This window comes from Mycteria americana, chromosome 20 (genome assembly GCF_035582795.1).
Source record: "Mycteria americana isolate JAX WOST 10 ecotype Jacksonville Zoo and Gardens chromosome 20, USCA_MyAme_1.0, whole genome shotgun sequence".
In the NCBI taxonomy this organism is placed as follows: domain Eukaryota; kingdom Metazoa; phylum Chordata; class Aves; order Ciconiiformes; family Ciconiidae; genus Mycteria; species Mycteria americana.
In genome coordinates, this window is record NC_134384.1 from 9,032,938 (window position 1) to 9,046,694 (window position 13,757).

A 13,757-nucleotide genomic window follows, 5' to 3' on the forward strand; every position below is an offset into this window, starting at 1 on the left:
CGCGCTCTGCAAGAGCTTTGGATGGTTATGATGCAACAATGCCTATGTGACTCTGGCAGAGCCCGGCTGCCAAATTCGAAACGTCCAGCGATTGCGCCCACACGAAAGCTGCCAGCCCTGAAAGCCCTACCTGGTTTTCACTGTCCCTTGGAACTGCATTCGCTGCCGCACAGACATTCGCTCTCTGCCAGAGCTTTGGATGGTTATGATGCAACAATGCCTATGTGACTCTGGCAGAGCCCGGCTGCCAAATTCGAAACGTCCAGCGATTGCGCCCACGCGAAAGCTGCCAGAACTGAAATCTGTACCTGGTTTTCACTGTCCCTTTTAACTGCATTCGCTGCTGCACAGACATTCGCGCTCTGCAAGAGGTTTGGATGGTTATGATGCAACAATGCCTATGTGACTCTGGCAGAGCCCGGCTGCCAAATTCGAAACGTCCAGCGATTGCGCCCACAGGAAAGCTGCCAGCCCTGAAAGCCCTACCTGGTTTTCACTGTGCCTTGGAACTGCATTCGCTGCCGCACAGACATTCGCGCTCTGCAAGAGTTTTGGTTGGTTATGATGCAACAATGCCTATGTGACTCTGACAGACCCCGGCTGCCAAAGTCGAAACGTCCAGCGATTGCGCCCACACGAAAGCTGCCAGCACTGAAAGCTCGACCTGGTTTTCACTGTCCCTTGGAACTGCATTCGCTGCTGCAAAGACATTCGCGCTCTGCAAGAGCCTTGGTTGGTTATGGTGCAACAATGCCTATGTGACTCTGGCAGAGCCCGGCTGCTAAATTCGAAAGGTCCAGCGATTGCGCCCATACGAAAGCTGCCAGCACTGAAAGCCATACCTGGTTTTCACTGTCCCTTGGAACTGCATTCGCTGCCGCAGAGACATTGGTGCTCTGCAAAAGCCTTGGATGGTTATGATGCAACAATGCCCATGTGACCCTGGCAGAGCCCGGCTGTCAAATTCGAAACGTCCAGCGATTGCGCCCACAGGAAAGCTGCCAGCCCTGAAAGCCCTACCTGGTTTTCACTGTCCCTTGGAACTGCATTCGCTGCCACACAGACATTCGCGCTCTGCAAAAGCCTTGGTTGGTTATGATGTAACAATTCCTACGTGACTCTGGCAGAGCCCGGCTGCCAAATTCGAAAAGTCCAGCGATTGCGTCGACACGAAAGCTGCCAGAACTGAAATCTGTACCTGGTTTTCACTGTCCCTTGGAACTGCATTCGCTGCCGCACAGACATTCGTGCTCTGCAAGAGGTTTGGATTGTTATGATGCAACAACGCCTATGTGACTCTGGCAGAGCCCGGCTGCCAAATTTGAAACGTCCAGCGATTGCGCCCACACGAAAGCTGCCAGCCCTGAAAGCCCTACCTGGTTTTCACTGTCCCTTGGAACTGCATTCGCTGCCGCACAGACATTCGCGCTCTGCAAGAGGTTTGGATTGTTATGATGCAACAATGCCTATGTGACTCTGGCAGAGCCCGGCTGCCAAATTTGAAACGTCCAGCGATTGCGCCCACACGAAAGCTGCCAGCACTGAAAGCTCAACCTGGTTTTCACTGTCCCTTGGAACTGCATTCGTAGCCGCACAGACATTGGTGCTCTGCAAAAGCCTTGGATGGTTATGATGCAACAATGCCTATGTGACCCTGGCAGAGCCCGGCTGCCAAATTCGAAACGTCCAGCGATTGCGCCCACACGAAAGCTGCCAGCACTGAAAGCTCGACCTGGTTTTCACTGTCCCTTGGAACTGCATTCGCTGCTGCAAAGACATTCGCGCTCTGCAAGAGCCTTGGTTGGTTATGGTGCAACAATGCCTATGTGACTCTGGCAGAGCCCGGCTGCTAAATTCGAAAGGTCCAGCGATTGCGCCCACACGAAAGCTGCCAGAACTGAAATCTGTACCTGGTTTTCACTGTCCCTTGGAACTGCATTCGCTGCCGCACAGACATTCGTGCTCTGCAAGAGGTTTGGATTGTTATGATGCAACAACGCCTATGTGACTATGGCAGAGCCCGGCTGCCAAATTTGAAACGTCCAGCGATTGCGCCCACACGAAAGCTGCCAGCACTGAAAGCTCAACCTGGTTTTCACTGTCCCTTGGAACTGCATTCGCTGCCGCAGAGACATTGGTGCTCTGCAAAAGCCTTGGTTGGTTATGATGCAACAATGCCTATGTGACTCTGGCAGAGCCCGGCTGCCAAATTCGAAACGTCCAGCGACTGCGCCCACACGAAAGCTGCCAGCACTGAAAGCTCGACCTGGTTTTCACTGTCCCTTGGAACTGCATTCGTTGCCGCAGAGACATTGGTGCTCTGCAAAAGCCTTGGATGGTTATGATGCAACAATGCCTATGTGACTCTGGCAGAGCCAGGCTTCCAAATTTGAAACGTCCAGCGATTGCGCCCAGAGGAAAGCTGCCAGCATTGAAAGCTCTACCTGGTTTTCACTGTCCCTTGGAACTGCATTCGCTGCCATACAGACATTCGCGCTCTGCAAAAGCCTTGGATTGTTATGATGCAACAATGCCTATGTGACTCTGGCAGAGCCCGGCTGCCAAATTCGAAACGTCCAGCGATTGCGCCGACACGAAAGCTGCCAGAACTGAAATCTGTGCCTGGTTTTCACTGTCCCTTGGAACTGCATTCGCTGCCGCACAGACATTCGCGCTCTGCCAGATGTTTGGATTGTTATGATGCAACAATGCCTATGTGACTCTGGCAGAGCCCGGCTGCCAAATTCGAAACGTCCAGCGATTGCGCCCACACGAAACCTGCCAGCCCTGAAAGCCCTACCTGGTTTTCACTGTCCCTTGGAACTGCATTCGCTGCCGCACAGACATTGGCTCTCTGCAAGAGCTTTGGATGGTTATGATGCAACAATGCCTATGTGACTCTGGCAGAGCCCGGCTGCCAAATTCGAAACGTCCAGCGATTGCGCCCACACGAAAGCTGCCAGAACTGAAATCTGTACCTGGTTTTCACTATCCCTTAGAAATGCATTTGCTGCCGCACAGACATTCGCGCTCTGCCAGATGTTTGGATTGTTATGATGCAACAATGCCTATGTGACTCTGGCAGACCCCGGCTGCCAAATTCGAAACGTCCAGCGATTGCGCCCACACGAAAGCTGCCAGCCCTGAAAGCCCTACGTGGTTCTCACTGTCCCTTGGAACTGCATTCGCTGCCACACAGACATTCGCTCTCTGCAAGAGCTTTGGATGGTTATGATGCAACAATGCCTATGTGACTCTGGCAGAGCCCGGCTGCCAAATTCAAAACGTCCAGCGATTGCGCCCACGCGAAAGCTGCCAGAACTGAAATCTGTACCTGGTTTTCACTGTCCCTTTTAACTGCATTCGCTGCTGCACAGACATTCGCGCTCTGCAAGAGCTTTGGTTGGTTATGATGCAACAATGCCTATGTGACTCTGGCAGAGCCCGGCTGCCAAATTCGAAACGTCCAGCGATTGCGCCCACAGGAAAGCTGCCAGCCCTGAAAGCCCTACCTGGTTTTCACTGTCCCTTGGAACTGCATTCGCTGCCGCACAGACATTCGCGCTCTGCAAGAGTTTTGGTTGGTTATGATACAACAATGCCTATGTGACTCTGGCAGAGCCCGGCTGCCAAATTCGAAACGTCCAGAGATTGTGCCCACACGAAAGCTGCCAGCACTGAAAGCTCGACCTGGTTTTCACTGTCCCTTGGAACTGCATTCGCTGCCGCAGAGACATTGGTGCTCTGCAAAAGCCTTGGATGGTTATGATGCAACAATGCCTATGTGACTCTGGCAGAGCCCGGCTGCCAAATTTGAAACGTCCAGCGATTGCGCCCACGCGAAAGCTGCCAGCCCTGAAAGCCCTACCTGGTTTTCACTGTCCCTTGGAACTGCATTCGCTGCCGCAGAGACATTCGCGCTCTGCAAGAGCTTTGGATGGTTATGATGCAACAATGCCTATGTGACTCTGGCAGAGCCCGGCTGCCAAATTCGAAACGTCCAGCGATTGCGCCCACACGAAAGCTGCCAGCCCTGAAAGCCCTACCTGGTTTTCACTGTCCCTTGGAACTGCATTCGCTGCCGCACAGACATTCGCTCTCTGCCAGAGCTTTGGATGGTTATGATGCAACAATGCCTATGTGACTCTGGCAGAGCCCGGCTGCCAAATTCGAAACGTCCAGCGATTGCGCCCACGCGAAAGCTGCCAGAACTGAAATCTGTACCTGGTTTTCACTGTCCCTTTTAACTGCATTCGCTGCTGCACAGACATTCGCGCTCTGCAAGAGGTTTGGATGGTTATGATGCAACAATGCCTATGTGACTCTGGCAGAGCCCGGCTGCCAAATTCGAAACGTCCAGCGATTGCGCCCACAGGAAAGCTGCCAGCCCTGAAAGCCCTACCTGGTTTTCACTGTGCCTTGGAACTGCATTCGCTGCCGCACAGACATTCGCGCTCTGCAAGAGTTTTGGTTGGTTATGATGCAACAATGCCTATGTGACTCTGACAGACCCCGGCTGCCAAAGTCGAAACGTCCAGCGATTGCGCCCACACGAAAGCTGCCAGCACTGAAAGCTCGACCTGGTTTTCACTGTCCCTTGGAACTGCATTCGCTGCTGCAAAGACATTCGCGCTCTGCAAGAGCCTTGGTTGGTTATGGTGCAACAATGCCTAGGTGACTCTGGCAGAGCCCGGCTGCTAAATTCGAAAGGTCCAGCGATTGCGCCCATACGAAAGCTGCCAGCACTGAAAGCCATACCTGGTTTTCACTGTCCCTTGGAACTGCATTCGCTGCCGCAGAGACATTTGTGCTCTGCAAAAGCCTTGGATGGTTATGATGCAACAATGCCCATGTGACCCTGGCAGAGCCCGGCTGTCAAATTCGAAACGTCCAGCGATTGCGCCCACAGGAAAGCTGCCAGCCCTGAAAGCCCTACCTGGTTTTCACTGTCCCTTGGAACTGCATTCGCTGCCACACAGACATTCGCGCTCTGCAAAAGCCTTGGTTGGTTATGATGCAACAACGCCTATGTGACTCTGGCAGAGCCCGGCTGCCAAATTTGAAACGTCCAGCGATTGCGCCCACACGAAAGCTGCCAGCACTGAAAGCTCAACCTGGTTTTCACTGTCCCTTGGAACTGCATTCGCTGCCGCAGAGACATTGGTGCTCTGCAAAAGCCTTGGATTGTTATGATGCAACAATGCCTATGTGACTCTGGCAGAGCCCGGCTGCCAAATTCGAAACGTCCAGCGACTGCGCCCACACGAAAGCTGCCAGCACTGAAAGCTCTACCTGGTTTTCACTGTTCCTTGGAACTGCATTCGCTGCCGCACAGACATTTGCGCTCTGCAAGAGCTTTGGTTGGTTATGATGCAACAATGCCTATGTGACTCTGGCAGAGCCCGGCTGCCAAATTCGAAACGTCCAGCGATTGCGCCCACAGGAAAGCTGCCAGCCCTGAAAGCCCTACCTGGTTTTCACTGTCCCTTGGAACTGCATTCGCTGCCGCACAGACATTCGCGCTCTGCAAGAGTTTTGGTTGGTTATGATACAACAATGCCTATGTGACTCTGGCAGAGCCCGGCTGCCAAATTCGAAACGTCCAGAGATTGTGCCCACACGAAAGCTGCCAGCACTGAAAGCTCGACCTGGTTTTCACTGTCCCTTGGAACTGCATTCGCTGCCGCAGAGACATTGGTGCTCTGCAAAAGCCTTGGATGGTTATGATGCAACAATGCCTATGTGACTCTGGCAGAGCCCGGCTGCCAAATTTGAAACGTCCAGCGATTGCGCCCACGCGAAAGCTGCCAGCCCTGAAAGCCCTACCTGGTTTTCACTGTCCCTTGGAACTGCATTCGCTGCCGCACAGACATTCGCGCTCTGCAAGAGCTTTGGATGGTTATGATGCAACAATGCCTATGTGACTCTGGCAGAGCCCGGCTGCCAAATTTGAAACGTCCAGCGATTGCGCCCACACGAAAGCTGCCAGCCCTGAAAGCCCTACCTGGTTTTCACTGTCCCTTGGAACTGCATTCGCTGCCGCACAGACATTCGCTCTCTGCCAGAGCTTTGGATGGTTATGATGCAACAATGCCTATGTGACTCTGGCAGAGCCCGGCTGCCAAATTCGAAACGTCCAGCGATTGCGCCGACACGAAAGCTGCCAGAATTGAAATCTGTGCCTGGTTTTCACTGTCCCTTGGAACTGCATTCGCTGCCGCACAGACATTCGCGCTCTGCCAGATGTTTGGATTGTTATGATGCAACAATGCCTATGTGACTCTGGCAGAGCCCGGCTGCCAAATTCGAAACGTCCAGCGATTGCGCCCACACGAAACCTGCCAGCCCTGAAAGCCCTACCTGGTTTTCACTGTCCCTTGGAACTGCATTCGCTGCCGCACAGACATTGGCTCTCTGCAAGAGCTTTGGATGGTTATGATGCAACAATGCCTATGTGACTCTGGCAGAGCCCGGCTGCCACATTCGAAACGTCCAGCGATTGCGCCCACACGAAAGCTGCCAGAACTGAAATCTGTACCTGGTTTTCACTATCCCTTAGAAATGCATTTGCTGCGGCACAGACATTCGCGCTCTGCCAGATGTTTGGATTGTTATGATGCAACAATGCCTATGTGACTCTGGCAGACACCGGCTGCCAAATTCGAAACGTCCAGCGATTGCGCCCACACGAAAGCTGCCAGCCCTGAAAGCCCTACGTGGTTCTCACTGTCCCTTGGAACTGCATTCGCTGCCACACAGACATTCGCTCTCTGCAAGAGCTTTGGATGGTTATGATGCAACAATGCCTATGTGACTCTGGCAGAGCCCGGCTGCCAAATTCGAAACGTCCAGCGATTGCGCCCACACGAAAGCTGCCAGCACTGAAATCTGTACCTGGTTTTCACTGTCCCTTTTAACTGCATTCGCTGCTGCACAGACATTTGCGCTCTGCAAGAGCTTTGGATGGTTATGATGCAACAATGCCTATGTGACTCTGGCAGAGCCCGGCTGCCAAATTCGAAAAGTCCAGCGATTGCGTCGACACGAAAGCTGCCAGCCCTGAAAGCCCTACCTGGTTTTCACTGTCCCTTGGAACTGCATTCGCTGCCGCACAGACATTCGCGCTCTGCAAGAGGTTTGGATTGTTATGATGCAACAATGCCTATGTGACTCTGGCAGAGCCCGGCTGCCAAATTTGAAACGTCAAGCGATTGCGCCCACACGAAAGCTGCCAGCACTGAAAGCTCAACCTGGTTTTCACTGTCCCTTGGAAATGCATTCGTTGCGGCAGAGACATTGGTGCTCTGCAAAAGCCTTGGATGGTTATGATGCAACAATGCCTATGTGACTCTGGCAGAGCCAGGCTTCCAAATTTGAAACGTCCAGCGATTGCGCCCAGAGGAAAGCTGCCAGCATTGAAAGCTCTACCTGGTTTTCACTGTCCCTTGGAACTGCATTCGCTGCCATACAGACATTCGCGCTCTGCAAAAGCCTTGGTTGGTTATGATGTAACAATGCCTATGTGACTCTGGCAGAGCCCGGCTGCCAAATTCGAAACGTCCAGCGATTGCGCCCACACGAAAGCTGCCAGAACTGAAATCTGTGCCTGGTTTTCACTGTCCCTTGGAACTGCATTCGCTGCCGCACAGACATTCGCGCTCTGCCAGATGTTTGGATTGTTATGATGCAACAATGCCTATGTGACACTGGCAGACCCCAGCTGCCAAATTCGAAACGTCCAGCGATTGCGCCCACACGAAACCTGCCAGCCCTGAAAGCCCTACGTGGTTTTCACTGTCCCTTGGAACTGCATTCGCTGCCGCACAGACATTGGCTCTCTGCAAGAGCTTTGGATGGTTATGATGCAACAATGCCTATGTGACTCTGGCAGAGCCCGGCTGCCAAATTCAAAACGTCCAGCGATTGCGCCCACGCGAAAGCTGCCAGAACTGAAATCTGTACCTGGTTTTCACTGTCCCTTTTAACTGCATTCGCTGCTGCACAGACATTTGCGCTCTGCAAGAGCTTTGGTTGGTTATGATGCAACAATGCCTATGTGACTCTGGCAGAGCCCGGCTGCCAAATTCGAAACGTCCAGCGATTGCGCCCACAGGAAAGCTGCCAGCCCTGAAAGCCCTACCTGGTTTTCACTGTCCCTTGGAACTGCATTCGCTGCCGCACAGACATTCGCGCTCTGCAAGAGTTTTGGTTGGTTATGATACAACAATGCCTATGTGACTCTGGCAGAGCCCGGCTGCCAAATTCGAAACGTCCAGAGATTGTGCCCACACGAAAGCTGCCAGCACTGAAAGCTCGACCTGGTTTTCACTGTCCCTTGGAACTGCATTCGCTGCCGCAGAGACATTGGTGCTCTGCAAAAGCCTTGGATGGTTATGATGCAACAATGCCTATGTGACTCTGGCAGAGCCCGGCTGCCAAATTTGAAACGTCCAGCGATTGCGCCCACGCGAAAGCTGCCAGCCCTGAAAGCCCTACCTGGTTTTCACTGTCCCTTGGAACTGCATTCGCTGCCGCACAGACATTCGCGCTCTGCAAGAGCTTTGGATGGTTATGATGCAACAATGCCTATGTGACTCTGGCAGAGCCCGGCTGCCAAATTCGAAACGTCCAGCGATTGCGCCCACACGAAAGCTGCCAGCCCTGAAAGCCCTACCTGGTTTTCACTGTCCCTTGGAACTGCATTCGCTGCCGCACAGACATTCGCTCTCTGCCAGAGCTTTGGATGGTTATGATGCAACAATGCCTATGTGACTCTGGCAGAGCCCGGCTGCCAAATTCGAAACGTCCAACGATTGCGCCCACGCGAAAGCTGCCAGAACTGAAATCTGTACCTGGTTTTCACTGTCCCTTTTAACTGCATTCGCTGCTGCACAGACATTCGCGCTCTGCAAGAGGTTTGGATGGTTATGATGCAACAATGCCTATGTGACTCTGGCAGAGCCCGGCTGCCAAATTCGAAACGTCCAGCGATTGCGCCCACAGGAAAGCTGCCAGCCCTGAAAGCCCTACCTGGTTTTCACTGTCCCTTGGAACTGCATTCGCTGCCGCACAGACATTCGCGCTCTGCAAGAGTTTTGGTTGGTTATGATGCAACAATGCCTATGTGACTCTGACAGACCCCGGCTGCCAAAGTCGAAACGTCCAGCGATTGCGCCCACACGAAAGCTGCCAGCACTGAAAGCTCGACCTGGTTTTCACTGTCCCTTGGAACTGCATTCACTGCTGCAAAGACATTCGCGCTCTGCAAGAGCCTTGGTTGGTTATGGTGCAACAATGCCTATGTGACTCTGGCAGAGCCCGGCTGCTAAATTCGAAAGGTCCAGCGATTGCGCCCATACGAAAGCTGTCAGCACTGAAAGCCATACCTGGTTTTCACTGTCCCTTGGAACTGCATTCGCTGCCGCAGAGACATTTGTGCTCTGCAAAAGCCTTGGATGGTTATGATGCAACAATGCCTATGTGACCCTGGCAGAGCCCGGCTGTCAAATTTGAAACGTCCAGCGATTGCGCCCACAGGAAAGCTGCCAGCCCTGAAAGCCCTACCTGGTTTTCACTGTCCCTTGGAACTGCATTCGCTGCCACACAGACATTCGCGCTCTGCAAAAGCCTTGGTTGGTTATGATGTAACAATGCCTACGTGACTCTGGCAGAGCCCGGCTGCCAAATTCGAAAAGTCCAGCGATTGCGTCGACACGAAAGCTGCCAGAACTGAAATCTGTACCTGGTTTTCACTGTCCCTTGGAACTGCATTCGCTGCCGCACAGACATTCGTGCTCTGCAAGAGGTTTGGATTGTTATGATGCAACAACGCCTATGTGACTCTGGCAGAGCCCGGCTGCCAAATTCGAAACGTCCAGCGATTGCGCCCACACGAAAGCTGCCAGCACTGAAAGCTCAACCTGGTTTTCACTGTCCCTTGGAACTGCATTCGCTGCCGCAGAGACATTGGTGCTCTGCAAAAGCCTTGGATGGTTATGATGCAACAATGCCTATGTGACTCTGGCAGAGCCCGGCTGCCAAATTCGAAACGTCCAGCGATTGCGTTGACACGAAAGATGCCAGAACTGAAATCTGTACCTGGTTTTCACTGTCCCTTGGAACTGCATTCGCTGCCGCACAGACATTCGCGCTCTGCAAGATGTTTGGATTGTTATGATGCAACAACGCCTATGTGACTCTGGCAGAGCCCGGCTGCCAAATTTGAAACGTCCAGCGATTGCGCCCACACGAAAGCTGCCAGCACTGAAAGCTCAACCTGGTTTTCACTGTCCCTTGGAAATGCATTCGTTGCGGCAGAGACATTGGTGCTCTGCAAAAGCCTTGGATGGTTATGATGCAACAATGCCTATGTGACTCTGGCAGAGCCAGGCTTCCAAATTTGAAACGTCCAGCGATTGCGCCCAGAGGAAAGCTGCCAGCATTGAAAGCTCTACCTGGTTTTCACTGTCCCTTGGAACTGCATTCGCTGCCATACAGACATTCGCGCTCTGCAAAAGCCTTGGTTGGTTATGATGTAACAATGCCTATGTGACTCTGGTAGAGCCCGGCTGCCAAATTCGAAACGTCCAGCGATTGCGCCCACACGAAAGCTGCCAGAACTGAAATCTGTGCCTGGTTTTCACTGTCCCTTGGAACTGCATTCGCTGCCGCACAGACATTCGCGCTCTGCCAGATGTTTGGATTGTTATGATGCAACAATGCCTATGTGACACTGGCAGACCCCAGCTGCCAAATTCGAAACGTCCAGCGATTGCGACCACACGAAACCTGCCAGCCCTGAAAGCCCTACGTGGTTTTCACTGTCCCTTGGAACTGCATTCGCTGCCGCACAGACATTCGCGCTCTGCAAGAGCTTTGGATGGTTATGATGCAACAATGCCTATGTGAGACTGGCAGAGCCCGGCTGCCAAATTCAAAACGTCCAGCGATTGCGCCCACGCGAAAGCTGCCAGAACTGAAATCTGTACCTGGTTTTCACTGTCCCTTTTAACTGCATTCGCTGCTGCACAGACATTTGCGCTCTGCAAGAGCTTTGGTTGGTTATGATGCAACAATGCCTATGTGACTCTGGCAGAGCCCGGCTGCCAAATTCGAAACGTCCAGCGATTGCGCCCACAGGAAAGCTGCCAGCCCTGAAAGCCCTACCTGGTTTTCACTGTCCCTTGGAACTGCATTCGCTGCCGCACAGACATTCGCGCTCTGCAAGAGTTTTGGTTGGTTATGATACAACAATGCCTATGTGACTCTGGCAGAGCCCGGCTGCCAAATTCGAAACGTCCAGAGATTGTGCCCACACGAAAGCTGCCAGCACTGAAAGCTCGACCTGGTTTTCACTGTCCCTTGGAACTGCATTCGCTGCCGCAGAGACATTGGTGCTCTGCAAAAGCCTTGGATGGTTATGATGCAACAATGCCTATGTGACTCTGGCAGAGCCCGGCTGCCAAATTTGAAACGTCCAGCGATTGCGCCCACGCGAAAGCTGCCAGCCCTGAAAGCCCTACCTGGTTTTCACTGTCCCTTGGAACTGCATTCGCTGCCGCACAGACATTCGCGCTCTGCAAGAGCTTTGGATGGTTATGATGCAACAATGCCTATGTGACTCTGGCAGAGCCCGGCTGCCAAATTCGAAACGTCCAGCGATTGCGCCCACACGAAAGCTGCCAGCCCTGAAAGCCCTACCTGGTTTTCACTGTCCCTTGGAACTGCATTCGCTGCCGCACAGACATTCGCTCTCTGCCAGAGCTTTGGATGGTTATGATGCAACAATGCCTATGTGACTCTGGCAGAGCCCGGCTGCCAAATTCGAAACGTCCAGCGATTGCGCCCACGCGAAAGCTGCCAGAACTGAAATCTGTACCTGGTTTTCACTGTCCCTTTTAACTGCATTCGCTGCTGCACAGACATTCGCGCTCTGCAAGAGGTTTGGATGGTTATGATGCAACAATGCCTATGTGACTCTGGCAGAGCCCGGCTGCCAAATTCGAAACGTCCAGCGATTGCGCCCACAGGAAAGCTGCCAGCCCTGAAAGCCCTACCTGGTTTTCACTGTCCCTTGGAACTGCATTCGCTGCCGCACAGACATTCGCGCTCTGCAAGAGTTTTGGTTGGTTATGATGCAACAATGCCTATGTGACTCTGACAGACCCCGGATGCCAAAGTCGAAACGTCCAGCGATTGCGCCCACACGAAAGCTGCCAGCACTGAAAGCTCGACCTGGTTTTCACTGTCCCTTGGAACTGCATTCGCTGCTGCAAAGACATTCGCGCTCTGCAAGAGCCTTGGTTGGTTATGGTGCAACAATGCCTATGTGACTCTGGCAGAGCCCGGCTGCTAAATTCGAAAGGTCCAGCGATTGCGCCCATACGAAAGCTGCCAGCACTGAAAGCCATACCTGGTTTTCACTGTCCCTTGGAACTGCATTCGCTGCCGCAGAGACATTGGTGCTCTGCAAAAGCCTTGGATGGTTATGATGCAACAATGCCTATGTGACCCTGGCAGAGCCCGGCTGTCAAATTCGAAACGTCCAGCGATTGCGCCCACAGGAAAGCTGCCAGCCCTGAAAGCCCTACCTGGTTTTCACTGTCCCTTGGAACTGCATTCGCTGCCACACAGACATTCGCGCTCTGCAAAAGCCTTGGTTGGTTATGATGTAACAATGCCTACGTGACTCTGGCAGAGCCCGGCTGCCAAATTCGAAAAGTCCAGCGATTGCGTCGACACGAAAGCTGCCAGAACTGAAATCTGTACCTGGTTTTCACTGTCCCTTGGAACTGCATTCGCTGCCGCACAGACATTCGTGCTCTGCAAGAGGTTTGGATTGTTATGATGCAACAACGCCTATGTGACTCTGGCAGAGCCCGGCTGCCAAATTTGAAACGTCCAGCGATTGCGCCCACACGAAAGCTGCCAGCACTGAAAGCTCAACCTGGTTTTCACTGTCCCTTGGAACTGCATTCGCTGCCGCAGAGACATTGGTGCTCTGCAAAAGCCTTGGATGGTTATGATGCAACAATGCCTATGTGACTCTGGCAGAGCCCGGCTGCCAAATTCGAAACGTCCAGCGATTGCGTTGACACGAAAGCTGCCAGAACTGAAATCTGTACCTGGTTTTCACTGTCCCTTGGAACTGCATTCGCTGCCGCACAGACATTCGTGCTCTGCAAGAGGTTTGGATTGTTATGATGCAACAACGCCTATGTGACTCTGGCAGAGCCCGGCTGCCAAATTTGAAACGTCCAGCGATTGCGCCCACACGAAAGCTGCCAGCACTGAAAGCTCAACCTGGTTTTCACTGTCCCTTGGAACTGCATTCGCTGCCGCAGAGACATTGGTGCTCTGCAAAAGCCTTGGTTGGTTATGATGCAACAACGCCTATGTGACTCTGGCAGAGCCCGGCTGCCAAATTTGAATCGTCCAGCGACTGCTCCCACACGAAAGCTGCCAGCACTGAAAGCTCTACCTGGTTTTCACTGTTCCTTGGAACTGCATTCGCTGCCGCACAGACATTCGCGCTCTGCAAAAGCCTTGGCTGGTTGTGATGCAAGAATGGCTATGTGACTCTCGCAGAGCCCTCCTGCCAAATTCGAAACGTCCAGCGATTGCGCCCACACGAAACCTGCCAGCCCTGAAAGCCCTACCTGGTTTTCACTGTCCCTTGGAACTGCATTCGCTGCCGCACAGACATTGGCTCTCTGCAAGAGCTTTGGATGGTTATGATGCAACAATGCCTATGTGAC